Source organism: Sceloporus undulatus, unplaced genomic scaffold, assembly GCF_019175285.1.
Source record: "Sceloporus undulatus isolate JIND9_A2432 ecotype Alabama unplaced genomic scaffold, SceUnd_v1.1 scaffold_23, whole genome shotgun sequence".
Taxonomy (NCBI): domain Eukaryota; kingdom Metazoa; phylum Chordata; class Lepidosauria; order Squamata; family Phrynosomatidae; genus Sceloporus; species Sceloporus undulatus.
This window is the reverse complement of record NW_024802945.1, coordinates 178,771-191,637: the sequence shown is the minus strand read 5'-3', so window position 1 is coordinate 191,637 and position 12,867 is coordinate 178,771. Positions and strand designations below refer to the sequence as shown.

At 45.4% G+C, this 12,867-nt stretch overlaps 1 protein-coding gene across 4 annotated transcripts in view; it reads left to right on the top strand.

The window, feature by feature from the left end:
* Positions 1-1,443: 1,443 nt before the first annotated feature.
* The window catches only part of LOC121917522 (sodium/calcium exchanger 2-like), a 71,512-nt gene continuing 60,088 nt past the window's right edge, over positions 1,444-12,867 (top strand). For all 4 annotated transcript variants that reach the window (XM_042443564.1, XM_042443562.1, XM_042443563.1 and 1 more), the window contains exon 1: positions 1,444-1,756. The gene's annotated coding sequence lies outside the window, so the exon portion shown is untranslated. The remainder of the gene's footprint in view (positions 1,757-12,867) is intronic.

The window sequence follows — 12,867 nt, the reverse complement described above, 5'->3', positions numbered from 1 at the left end:
TAAGCAGGTCAAAAAGTCTGGAAGCTATGCCCAATATGGCATAGCTGAGGGAAATGGATCTGTTTAGCCTGGAGAAGAGAAGATTAAGAGGTGGCGTGTTAGCCATGTTTAAATATTTGAAGGGGTGTCATATTGAGGATGGAGCAAGCTTGTTTTCTGCTGCTCCAGAGACTAGGACACGGAGCAGTGGATTCAAACTTGAGAAAAGAGATTCCAGCTCAACATTAGGAAGCACTTCCTTTCACTAAGAGCTGTTTGACAATGGAAGATGCTGTCTTGAAGTGTGGTGGAGTCTCCTTTGGAGGTTTTTAAACAAGCTGGATGGACATTGGTTGGGAATGCGCATAGCACACACATCATTCCTAGGCTGTCCTGAACAGGGGAGCTGTCCATTGATAGCTGTGCTGAAATGCCTTGCTCAGTCTCCACTGGGAGAAGGCAGATCAGCCAGAGTTCCTGGGTGACTTGTAAAGAAAGAGTTGAGCAAGGTTGTGGGTTGTGGTGGTGGCCAACCCTGGATCAGCCCTGATTCTACAAGAAGAACAGGTCCCTTATGTGCACACACTGAACCCCAACTCCAACCCTACATTGCAATGGGGAGGTGTTCCCTTGTGCCAGTCTATCCATGCACGATTTTGGAAATAGCACATAAATGACCCCAGAAAACCTACCCAGGGGTAGCTGTGTTGGCCATGGAGCACAAGTCCAATAACACCCCAAATCCTTTATGGGGCAAACCAAAATGCGTAAAATACATGTCGCAAGCTTTCAAAGCTCCACTGGCTTCTTTGTCCGGGAAAGGTGTTTAAATAGAAATCATACAGGGGGGGGGGGGACATTACAAGAACAAATCATGGTAATGATAGTCCAAGAGTGCATTTAGCCAAGATGTTACTAAAAACTAAGGTGCACGCACAGAAATGATCCAGTTTGAGACCGCTTTAACTGCCCTGCGCTCAGTGCTAGGGAATCCTGAGATTTGTAGTTTGTTGTGGCACCAGAGATCTCTAACAGAGAAGCCTGAATGGCTCACAAAACAATTCCCAGGATCCCCTAGCATGGAGCCAGGGCAGTTAAAGCAGCTTCAGACTGGATAGTTTCTGCAGTCTGTTTTGCACCATCAACTCAGGCTTCTTAGTCCTGCTCCAAATGGAGGACGTTTTGGAGATGCCTCCTGGCCAGGAGGATGACATGGAGGACATGTCCTGGAAAAGGAGGATCTCTGGTGATCTTCTAAGGGAGAACCCTGTCTTTGAGCTGCCCCAGATGGGAAGCTTCTTGCTGGCTGTAATGGTGCCAGCTTGCTGGCTGGCATCCTTGCCCCCCCTGCCCCTCTGCCAGCTGTTTTCTGTGGGTCCCCAGAGTTCCCTTCCTCTCTGCCCCCAGCCTCCTCCTCTTCTACCAGCAATGCTCCTCCTTTCCTCTCCTCTCTCCTCTCTTCTTTTCACACCAGAGGCGCACTCTCTCTTCAGGCTGGAAAGAAAGCAGGCAGAATCTCTTTCTATCTCTCTCTCTCTGGGGCTGGTAGGGGGGCTTCTTCCCCTTCAGACCAAGCTCTCCTGGAGGCTTGACCCCCCTTCCCCAAGCCAAGCCCTTTCCCTTTGGACCAGGCATCCCTCTCCTGGAGTGGTCTCCCTCCATCCGCCGACCAGAAAGGGAAGCGCTCCTGGTTGGGCACCATGGCGAGGAAGTGAGACCGGTTGGCATCACTGCCACTGTGGGGGCACTGAAGGGGTTTCACAGCCAGTGGAAGAAGGTATGTGCATGGGATGGAGAGACTGGGCTGACCCTTCTTTATATCCCCCCCAAAGGTTCCTTCTTTCCTATTCTTGCTTCGAATCAAGATCCAACCATGCCCAACCTGTGCCAATGCCTCTTCCTTGGGGTATAGCTGTGCCAGCTTGCATTTGGGGTTGGGTGTGTGTGTGGGGGGGGTCTCCTTTCTTCTCTTTGCCCCGATCCTATTCCAAACCCCTCCACCCCCCAAGAGCTTGCTGCCATCTCTGTGCCAGCATCCTGATCCAAATCCACAACCGGTGCCAATCCAGGGATCACTCCAGCGGAGCAACGCCTGGAAAGACACGTTGCCTCAAGAGGCAAGACGATCTTGGCACCAAAGGGGGTGATAGTGGAGGGAGAAGGGGAGAGAGAATCCCCTTTTTGCCCCTACTATCATGCCAGGTGGGCATCCTATGGAAAGAGCAGGAAAGCTCTGTCAGGGGATGGTGGCATTTTAAAGACCCCTTTGTCCATTTAAAGCAGGGCTGTCTGTTGTGGTCAGGGAATGTGGAGAGGCAGGATCAACCCCTTAGCAACTGCAAAAAGACATGAGTACTGTAAAATGATGATATTGATGATTGATGATGATAATGATGATGATGATGAGATTGAGTGAAGCCCAGCTAGGATTTTCCTATTGCTCAAAGTTGCACATTTTGAGGGTGCTCCTGCACTTGGTGGGATCTGAATTTGAGGCTTTCAAAGGAGGGGGGAGCAATTGGATAGCATCAGGGGGCTGAAAAGGATTTGGCTGCCTTACCATTTCATGTGCCGGATCCCAATGTGAGAATGGAGAGAAAAAGAAAGGCATCAATATATATATCCCTGGATGTGTGCTTCCTCCTGCAATTCTGATGCTTCTGCTTGACTACAAGGCACACCAAACAGGGCTCTCCGCAAGATGTCTGTATGCCCAGAATTTTGCATTTTAGGAGCGTAGGGTGGAAGACGTGTTCCTCCTTTGCTTCCTTTAATTAATTTAATTTTTAAAATCAATATAATTTAATTAGTTTAAGAGGAAAAAAAAACCTTTCCAAAGGTTGTGTGCAATGGTGCTTGCCAGCCTGAAGTAGTAACAGAGTGATGCGCAACTGGACACCATCGAAACATAGTTTTGCCTTCTCTTTATTCATGGTTTCCACCACCAACATCTCACCCTCTTCCGAATTTGGGGTCAGCGTACCAAGGGGCATCTTTGGGGCAAGATATGCCCCTGTGCTTGGTATTGGGTACATGTTATGCCTCAGCACATGGCCTAGCTTGTACAGAGCCCCAATCCCCAGATCTCTTGTGCATTTTTGCATGGTTTTAACTATATTGTGGCCATTTTAATGTGCAAACTGCACGGAGTCCTAATCTTGAGAAGAAGGCAGGCTGTGCATCATGATGATGGTGATCATTCTCATGCAGAACACACTACAAGGGGAAGACCTGGGAGAAACCGGACGTACGATTGTCTGAAAAGTACGTTTGAATTACGTTAAATAATCAATACGGAATTTTTTTGTAAAGGGAATTTTATTTCTCCTGTTGCTTCGAATTGCCTTTTTGGACACTCTCCATCCAAAGTGCGGCCATGATGTTGGGACTGAGGGTCACAGAGGCCCTTTCACACGACACTGTTATAGCACTACAATGCCACCCTAAACTGCCATGGCTCCATCCTATGGTAACCTGGGATTTGTAGTTTAGGGAGAGGCATTTAGAATTTTCTGCCAAAGAGTGTTAGTGTCACACAGAACTACAGAGCCCAGGATTTCATAGGACGCAACCATGGCAGTTAAAGTGGAGTCATAGTGCTATAACTGTGCATTATGAAAGGGCCCTTGGTATTGAAAGCTTAGCAACGCCAATGCTCTGAAAGAAAGCCACCTTGGTTCTATTTTCCCATCTGTATAATGGAGGCAGGGACTTCTCTGTCCCATTTGGGCCCTTGCCTTTTGCTCTGTGTGTAGGCCAGCCTGTTTGAACCCATGGCCTTCCAGATGTGTTGGATTACAACTCCAAAAATGGAGCACTGGAGTGAAACACATCTGGACGGCATCAGAAAGATTTTCTGCGTTGGTTATGGGATGCTGGTTATAGCTGGCAGGGGATTATGGGTGTTGTGATCCAACACATCCAAGAGTGGGCCTTGGGTCTGAAAGCAAAAGATGAATGGTTGAGAAGAATATAATCATCTCTGTCCCAATAATTTATGAGTATTGGCACACCAGGAAGATCAGGATGTAAATAAAATTATTTCCGCGAAGAAGGTGATGCTGCCTCGAAGGCCAGTCATTTCCTTAGTGCAAGCATTGGAGTGCAAAGGGCTAGATTGCATTTCACATCCTAAACATATCTGCTAGTCTGCTGTTCCAATGTGAGCTACAGATAAACCAGGAATTCCCCAGTTTTTGCCAATTCCAGTGGCAACAACAACAATAACAAATCTGCACCTGTTGAATTTATGCCCATTACACTGTTTTGGAAGACATAAGAGGTGTTTTGTCAAAAGGAAGGAAAAAAGACATGCGCTTTAGCCTAGTCTCCATTGGGTGCCTAGGCACCTACATTGCTACTTGCATTTTTACCAGCTAAAATCCATATTCTGAGCTGGCATCGTTGTGCCTGAGGGCCTTTGGAGAAAGCCAAGGGGACCATGGTCAAAATCCTCAAGACATTTCTGCCTGTCTGTGTGTGATAAAATATATATTATATTGGAATGAGAAAGAGAGAAATAAGATGATGATTCAGGGGATGACCTCCGATTCTAGCTCCTTCCCATTTGGGTGGCACATCTTTCTTGGAAACATGACAGGTGTCAAGCTGCCATTGGAAAGATGGGTTTTGCTACCATCGGTGACACATTTATTCTGAAGTTGCGAGAAAAGCAAATTTCCCTCCGGGGGACAAGGAGGTGGAAATATAGGAACAGGACTAGGAAATCTATACCCCGGACGTGGAAGAAATAGGGGCTTCTTCAAGCTCTCTGGTTGGGTTTCTGCATCATTTCAGATCATGCTGGCATTCGAGATGATTTCTGGGGGGAAAGGCACTGCCACCTTAGTGAGCTGCAGGTGCCAAAAATAGAGCACCTTTCGCATACAGCTGCATCTGCACTGTGGAAATGTTCCACTTGGAAACCACTTTAGTTGCCATGGTTCAATGCTATGGAATCCTGAGGTTTGTAGTTTTGTGAGACATTTAGCCTAGGACTTGTATATTGGTCATGGTCAGATCCTGTACAGAGCATCCTCCGAATCTTTTGCAATATAGGTGCGGAGCTAGGAGAAGTTCCTGGGTTGTTGTTGTTGTTGTTGTTGATGATCATGATGATGCCTGGGGGATTATGGACTCTGTAGTAAAACAAATGGGAATTTCCCCCAGTTCTGTATATCTGTGGATGGAAATACTGCAACAGACAGGGCTTGTGAGTGGGAGTCATCTTCCCACCATTCTTGTTCACAGAGCCATCCCTTCATAAGGAAAGAACATGTGTGTGAATCCACACCAAATGCTGTTGTTCCGCATCCTTAAAAGTGTTAATGGTGTTTCATTTTTAGACTGGACCACTGCTTCTATTGATCTTTGAGTTTGTTTTTATTTCATTGATAGCCGACCATTTTGCTGAACTGTGCTGGGGCATAGTTTGGTTTGGAAGTCTCTTTTGTATCTAGATAGCCCAGGAGAGTAGTAGTTTGAGCGTAGAACTGTGGAGACCAGGGTTCGAATCCCAGCTCGGCCATGGAAACCCACTGGGCAAGTCACACTCTCTCAGCCTCAGGGGATGGCAATGGCAAACCTCCTCTGAAAAACATGCCAAGAGAACCCCATGATAGATTGGCCGTAGGGTTACCGTCAGTCAGAAATAGTTTGAAGGCACACAACAACAACAACAACAACAACAACAACAGATAGCCTAGGAGGAAAGATGGGTTTAAATTAAATAGATAAATAAATGGATAGAATCAGGAAGATGGATGGATAGATAGATAGATAGATAGATAGATAGATAGATAGATAGATGATAGGCAGATAGATCTAGAATTGGAATTAGAGCTGTTTCTTGCGGGATTGGACCAAAGTGGCGAGGGATCCAGCATTGGTCTTTTGCAGGCGTTTCGGGCCATGAGGCCATGTTCTAGGAGAGTTTATTCCTGACATTCACAAGCAGCTGTGGCTGGCATCTTCACAAAATGCTGGCATGGAAGAGTCAATGAATTTAACTCTGTAACTTGGGCAGAGCTTTGGAAAATCCCTTCATCTGGACTTTGCAATGACTGTTATGTTGTGTGCCTCCAAGTCATTTCTGACTTATGGCGACCCTAAGGCAAGCCTATCACAGGGTTTACATAGCAGAATTTGTTCAGAAAGGGTTTACTCTTGCCTCCCTCTGGGGCTGAGAGAGTGTGACTTGCCCAAGGTCAGCCAGTGGGTTTCCATGGCTGAGTGAGGATTCGAACCCTGGTCTCTCAGTGTCCTAGTCCAATGCTCACACCACCATGTTGGTTCTCTTGTTTGGACTCCAACTCCCAAGTGGTCAAACTGCTTGGGATTATGGGAGCTGTCATCCAAAAAAGGGCCTTTCTTAAGTTCTGACCCTGAAATATGTTGGGCACCTGTGCAGATAAAAGGCTATCAAAGCACCTTGTGCGTAGCATGAACTCTCCTGCAAAGGGAAGGCTCCTTGAACTGTTTCAGGGAAGGAGCAGATAGACAGATAGAGAGGGCCTTGCGTTGCATGCATGTGCCGAAATGCAGAACAAGGCCCCTGCTGTGCAGATAATTTTGTGCCAACAAAATCCAAATTTGATACACCGCATGTCCTCGTAACAAGTCCCAATCTGCTACTGAGCAGCAGATGAATATGTGCGAGAATCGCCTCGGAGGAGGCGTGAAAGCAATGTATTTCACGCCTTTCTCTCCTGAGGCCGAAAAGGGGAAGGGAAAAAGAAGAAGAAGAAGAAAGGAAGAAGTGAGGCTCTATCCATCTTCCATCCCTGCTGTATTTTGTGCCATCACCCCAAGGCCGCTCTGGCTCTTGTCTATTCCCCAGACTATAAACGCTGGCCTCCCTTAATCTGCTCCTCCTGAGTCTAGCTGCTTCTTGCTTTCTTAATGATTCCTTTGCAACCTTCTCCTGTTTCTCTCCCAGGAGTGATACCGGAGGTCCAAAACACACTGTGAAAAGAACCCAGTCTCAAACCGCTTTAACTGCCTCTGCTCAATGCTGAGGAATCCTAGGAACTGAAGTTTGGGGAGACATTACTGAGCCTTCTCTATCAGAGCCTCTGGTGCGATAGTCGGCCCTCCTTAGCCACAGATATTTTTATCCAAGGATTTGAGCATCCATGGCTTGAAAATATTCCCCCAAAGTCTACATTCCAAATAGCAAACCCTGATTTTCCATTTTATATAAGTAGCACTATTTTACTGTGCCGCTGTATTTAATGGGACTTGAGCATCCACAAATTTTGTTATCCATGGGGATCCTTGAACCAAACCCCAACGGATAACAAGGACCCACTGTACAATTCCCAGGATTTCCTAGCCCTGAGTCAGGGCAGTTAAAGTGATGTTAAACTGGATTATTTTTGCAGTGCAGATGCATCTTATATTAAAGTTGGAACTGAATAAGCCCGGTGCACCAATACTCATAAGGTATTGTGACTATACTCTTCTCAACCATTCGTCTTTTGCATTCAGACCAGTTTTTGCCAACCCAAGGCCAAGGCAGTTAAAGTGGAACTGGCAAAACCAACTCTGAGTATTCCTTGCATAAGAAAACCTGATGAGATTCATGGGGTTGTTGTAAATTGGCTGATGTCTTGAGGTTTTACACACACACACACACACACACACACACACACATGTACACACAGCCTAGACTAAACCTGCACTTTCTGGCAATCCTGGAGAAGTGGCGTTGAAACCAGCAACTCTTCTCTGGCTCCTAATTCCACTTCTTTTTTGTATGCAGTAGATGTGTTTATGACGCATCTGGAAGAACATTGGGTATTTTTACTGGCAGAGTGCAGCGGATTGGCACAGAGGTCGTGTCTAAGGGAAGGGAGCAACTACTCCGCAGAGCTGGTAATTAGATAAAAAGGAAAAAATAATGACACTTGATGTTTTCAGGTGATCAGAGCAGAAGAAGAGTAGTAGAAAAGAGCCATAAACTTAATTCCGGAAGCCCCTACATCTGGCTTCCATAGGGCTGCTAGTAGCCATTATAGACACATCATGTGTCACCGGCTATTTCTCTCTGGACTCACCTAGATTGATAGCTAGTGCAGATTCAGATGCATTTAATGTTATAGCATGTTGCTTCGGGCTAGTTTCCCCCATTTCTTCATCCGTACATCATTTTTTAAAAAATGTAAAATGGTTGTTGTGCAGCCTTCCCAAGTGTCCTGAAGAGCTTGACCAGACATGAGAAATGGGGCAGAAAACTGAAGACTCGAGCAGCTATGGACAAATCTCCCTCCCCAAAAAAATAAGAAGCGCTGTGTTGGATCAAACCAAAGATCCATCTTGCCCAGCATTCTCTTGCCTCAACTGCAGCCAAGTGGAGTCTACTGAGATCCCAGAAACAGGAGATCAACACAATGGCACCACCTTCTGCCTCCTGTTCCTCAGTAATCTGGATTAATACTTGAAAATTCAATTTAAAATGGATACCAAGGGGGCAACTACACTGTAGAAAGAATGCAGCTGGACACCACTTTAGGTGCTGTAGCTCCATCCTACGGAACCCTGGGATTTGTAGTTCCGCAAGGTGTTTAGTGGTGGTGCCTCACCAGACCACAAATCCCAGTACTCCAAAGGATGGAGCTACAGCACTTAAAGTGGTGTCAGACTGCATTATTTCTCCAGTGCCGATGCACCCCAAGTTGCTACAAAGTTGGCTTCCTTTATGTGACTGAGGCTTAACGTATCCTGCTTCAGGGCATTGCCAGGGGCTGCCCCTTGGGACAGTATAAGGCCCCATCTCCTGTACCATCACAAAAGGCCATCACTAGGTCTCAAGTTTGGGCCCTGCAATTTCCTAGGATAATTCTGTGTTGGCAACCCTATAACGGGGGCAATATCTATATAACCAGGCGGATACATTGTCTGCAAGGGCATGCGTTCGAGAGTGGAAATATCAGTGCTATATTTTGCATCACAGATTGACAGAAAATGCAGGGTTGCCAGTTCAGGCCTATCCCAGGTCCTGATATTTCAGGTTCAAATCCTGAAACCTAGGAACGATCCCTTGCAGTGTTAAAGGAGCCAGGGTCTGGTGATGATATACGGAGGATGTTATAAGGGGCATCTTTGGTAATGCCATCAAGCGTCAAGCATCACCTGCAATGGCACAGAGTATGGCTCTCAGATAAAAGACACCAAGGCTAACCCATGAGAAAATGTCGAGAGTGACCGACACTTTTCAAGCTGGCACCCTTGCCCTCTGATTCCACCCTTTGCCCTGAGGACTGGAGTATAGCATCCAGGCCAGGACTTGAGATTTGGGAACCCTACAGGAAAAGCAATGGTTTGGAAGATATTGTCAGCATCGATTGTGGGTGGTTCCGCACTGTGGTCTTCCGTTGCGCAAGGAGATTCCCAGAGACTCCTCTGTGGTCATTTGCAACAATCACCCGGGATGAGAAAGCAAAACACTTTCACCTCTGGCCCAAGCCTTGCAAAGCTGTCCATTTCTCCAGTGCGGAGCGTCCTGCTGTGTCTGTCGGAGGGTATTAAACTCCACGCCTCTTTAATGAGCCCTTGCTAATTCCCAATCCACTTTGGAAGCCAGCCTGCAAATTAATGAGGAAAAGAGCCATTTAATTTTGACTAATTCCTCCCTCTCTTCTTTGCCTCCCCCCCTTTGGTTGGTGAGTCAAATGGGCATTAATCCCACCCGCCCGGGCGCTCCGTCGTTTGAAATTAAACCGAACTGTGTGTATAATCCTTTCTCTTTCCGTCGGACAATACTGCAATGCTTGATAATGCTTTCTTATCCCTAATCCAGAGCTTTGTCTTCTGGGCTGCTTGAGTAAATAGAGGTCCCAGGCATGTCAGCTTGCAACGTCTCCCAAAACGTGATGCAGGAAAGGTGCGGAGTTAGCATCTTCAGTCTTTTTGCCCCAGTTGGTCATAAGTTGGAAACGACTCGAAGGCATGTATCAACAAAATTGTATCTGCATTGTATTCTTGTTCACTCACTCAAGGTTAGTTAAGAGAAAGAGTCATCGGATTGTGGAATTCGCTACTCCATCTTCTGAGGATCATCACTTTGCACATATTCATAGAGAATACTGTAGTAACGATTGCTCCAGTGGCTCAATAATCTTTCCCCCATCAGGACCAATATTCTTCTGAATGCAGTTATTGGGGAACTGAGTTGGGAGGGAGCTTTTACATTCATGTCCTGCTTGCAAACTTCTTTAGAGGCATCTTTTTATCCACGACAAGAGCTGTCAGGCTTTGGTGGGATCCAACAGAGCTCTTTTGATGATTTCAAACAATCTCTAAAGGAGACCATTGTTACTGGTCTGTTAGGTGATCAGATTAAAGAGCAAGAGCCTGTCGGAGTCTATGCAATGTCTCTTGGAGGTAAAACCAGAAAAAGGCAAGGCCTAACCTTGCAAGTCAGTGCCAGGGATGTAAGAGTTAATTTCCATTTGGAGGAGCAAAATATCCTGAGTTGTGGCTAGCTGTGGTACATTAAAGACTCCTATTATTCCTTGAGGTAGGTGTCTGTCTAAGCAAGAAAGCTGATGCCATGAAATGTAGTTGTGTAGCCTTGGGCCCAGAACAACATGTAAAACAAGTTAACTAAGGCTGTCAACCCATTCTTTTTATAGATTAACTGTCTGGCTTTTAATTGATCAATCATTAAAATTAAATAAATGCGGGGGGTGCGAAACCTCAGTGAAGATGTCTCTTTGAGGCTTCGGCGGGGAGCAAGAAGACAGGTTTTCTTAGTGCTAAATCATTCATTAGGCGTTTTTTTTTTTAATGGCAGTTAATAAAAGCTGGGGGAAATTTGCTCGGCTGCTTGCAGACTTTACCCCTCTCAACAAAATCCTGTAATGTAGATTAAAAGCTTTAAAGTGTGAATGTGAGACATCTGTGTTTACAGATACCTTTGGTCCTCGGAGAACCAGGCTGCAATCCAGTTGGTGACATAAAAGCAGGTTGAATCTCCCTTATCCAGGATTTCTGAAATCCAAGTATTCCAAAACCCCAAACTCTTCTCATCGGTGGCTGAGATAGTGACGCCTTTGCTTTCTGATAGTTCAGTGCACACAAAGTTTGTTTCCTGCACAACATTATTTTGAAATGTTAAGTATAAAGGGTCATGTTTACAAGGTATATATTAAACACAAATGAATTCTGTGTTTAGACTTGAATCCGATCTCCAATATATCTCATGAAGTATATGCAAATATTCCAAAATCCAAGACACTTCTGGTTCCAGGCGTTTTGGATAAAGAAGCCTCAACCTGACAGATAACTGTATGTCTGGTTTTGAATGGAATGCAAGGCTATTCTTAGGGTTGCCAAAGTGAACACTAAAGAAGGCTCCTAAACCTTTAATGATTGTTCAGAGGAGGGAATTCCAGCAAGCGTTGCTTACTATCTGGTTGAATGATGAGCAACACTTGCTCCAATCCCCTATTTTATACTACCATTAAAAGTACAGTACAGTGGGCCCTTGGTATCCACTGGGGTTTGGATCCAGGACCCTCGTAAATTCCAAAATCCATGGATGCTAAAGTCCAACTATATACAATGACAGACTAAAATGATATATTTATATAAAATGGCAAAATCAAGGTGTGAAATTCACATATATTAAACATTTTCAAGCCATCCGGTTTGGCCCTGGGAGGAAGGCCTTGGCACATCTTTGCAGCCAGCGGAGTTTGCAGGACTTCCGAAAGGTCAAATCTCTCAATGTTTGCTCATTGCTTGTTAAAAGAAAGAAAGAAAGAGATACTAACTGATTTGAATTAAAATTATATGGCATATTGGTATTGTTATCCCATATTGCAATGGTCAAAGGAGCTAGCAGTTGAAAGAGTTAAAATAAACCATAAAGACCACAGCGCACAAAATTGGATGGATCCAATGCATCCAGCAACTCGACCCATAGGATCAGATATTGGAGATGGGAGGATACTGGATTTTATATTCCCTATGTTTTAAAAAAATTAATTAATGTCAGTCTTGTTTATTTGATTTATTTTTAATGGATCTCCAATATCGTGGCGGATGCTTACCTATATTTCTGGTTTGACCTATGTTGTACACTGTCTTGTGTTTGTGAGCAAGGAGGGGAAATAGCCAATTAATTAGTTAATTAATTAGTTTAGTAATTGGTTTAGGAATTAATTAGTATTGGGACAAGGATCTGATCCTTTCTCCAGGTGGGCCTTAGCCGCAACCGTCTGGATTTCCAGCCCATTTGTGCCTACAAGTGCGCCTATGCGCCTGTGTGTGCGTTAGTCACCCAAATCAGCTTCAAGCAGCTATTAAAAAGCTGCAAACCCTCAATCGGAAAGAGGAAGAAATGTTAACAGAGGCCCATTGTTGTCCTTTGGTAGAATGAACCTCCCAGATGTTTTAATTGGTGTTTCGCCCAGATAGAGTTAATGAGGCGATTACGTTAATTACAGGAATGTTTGTGTTGGAGAAAAGGGTTCCTGGTGTTCCCCTTCTAGGAGGGTGACAGTGCTAGGCACTTTCTCAACTCCCGCTAAGTCCTCTTGATGCGCCGGACAACCTCTGGCAGCCACAGTGTGAGATGACGCGGGTTCAAGTCTCCTGGTGCTCCACTCTTACCACCAGTAGCCACCCTGAGGTTGGTAGATCTCTTTCACTTCTTGTGATCTTGCAAGGGGACTGTTTCTCAGATGGGAAACTCTGCACAGAGCTTGGGGAAATTGCTTTCTCTGGACTGTGGCTGGAGGATTCCAAGTTGTTGTTGTTGTTGTTGTTGTTGTTGTTGTTGTGTGCCTTCAAGTCATTTCCAACTTATGGTGACCCTATCATGGGGTCTTCTTGGCAAGCTTCTTCAGAGAGGGTTTGCCATTGCCCTCCTCTCAGGCTCAG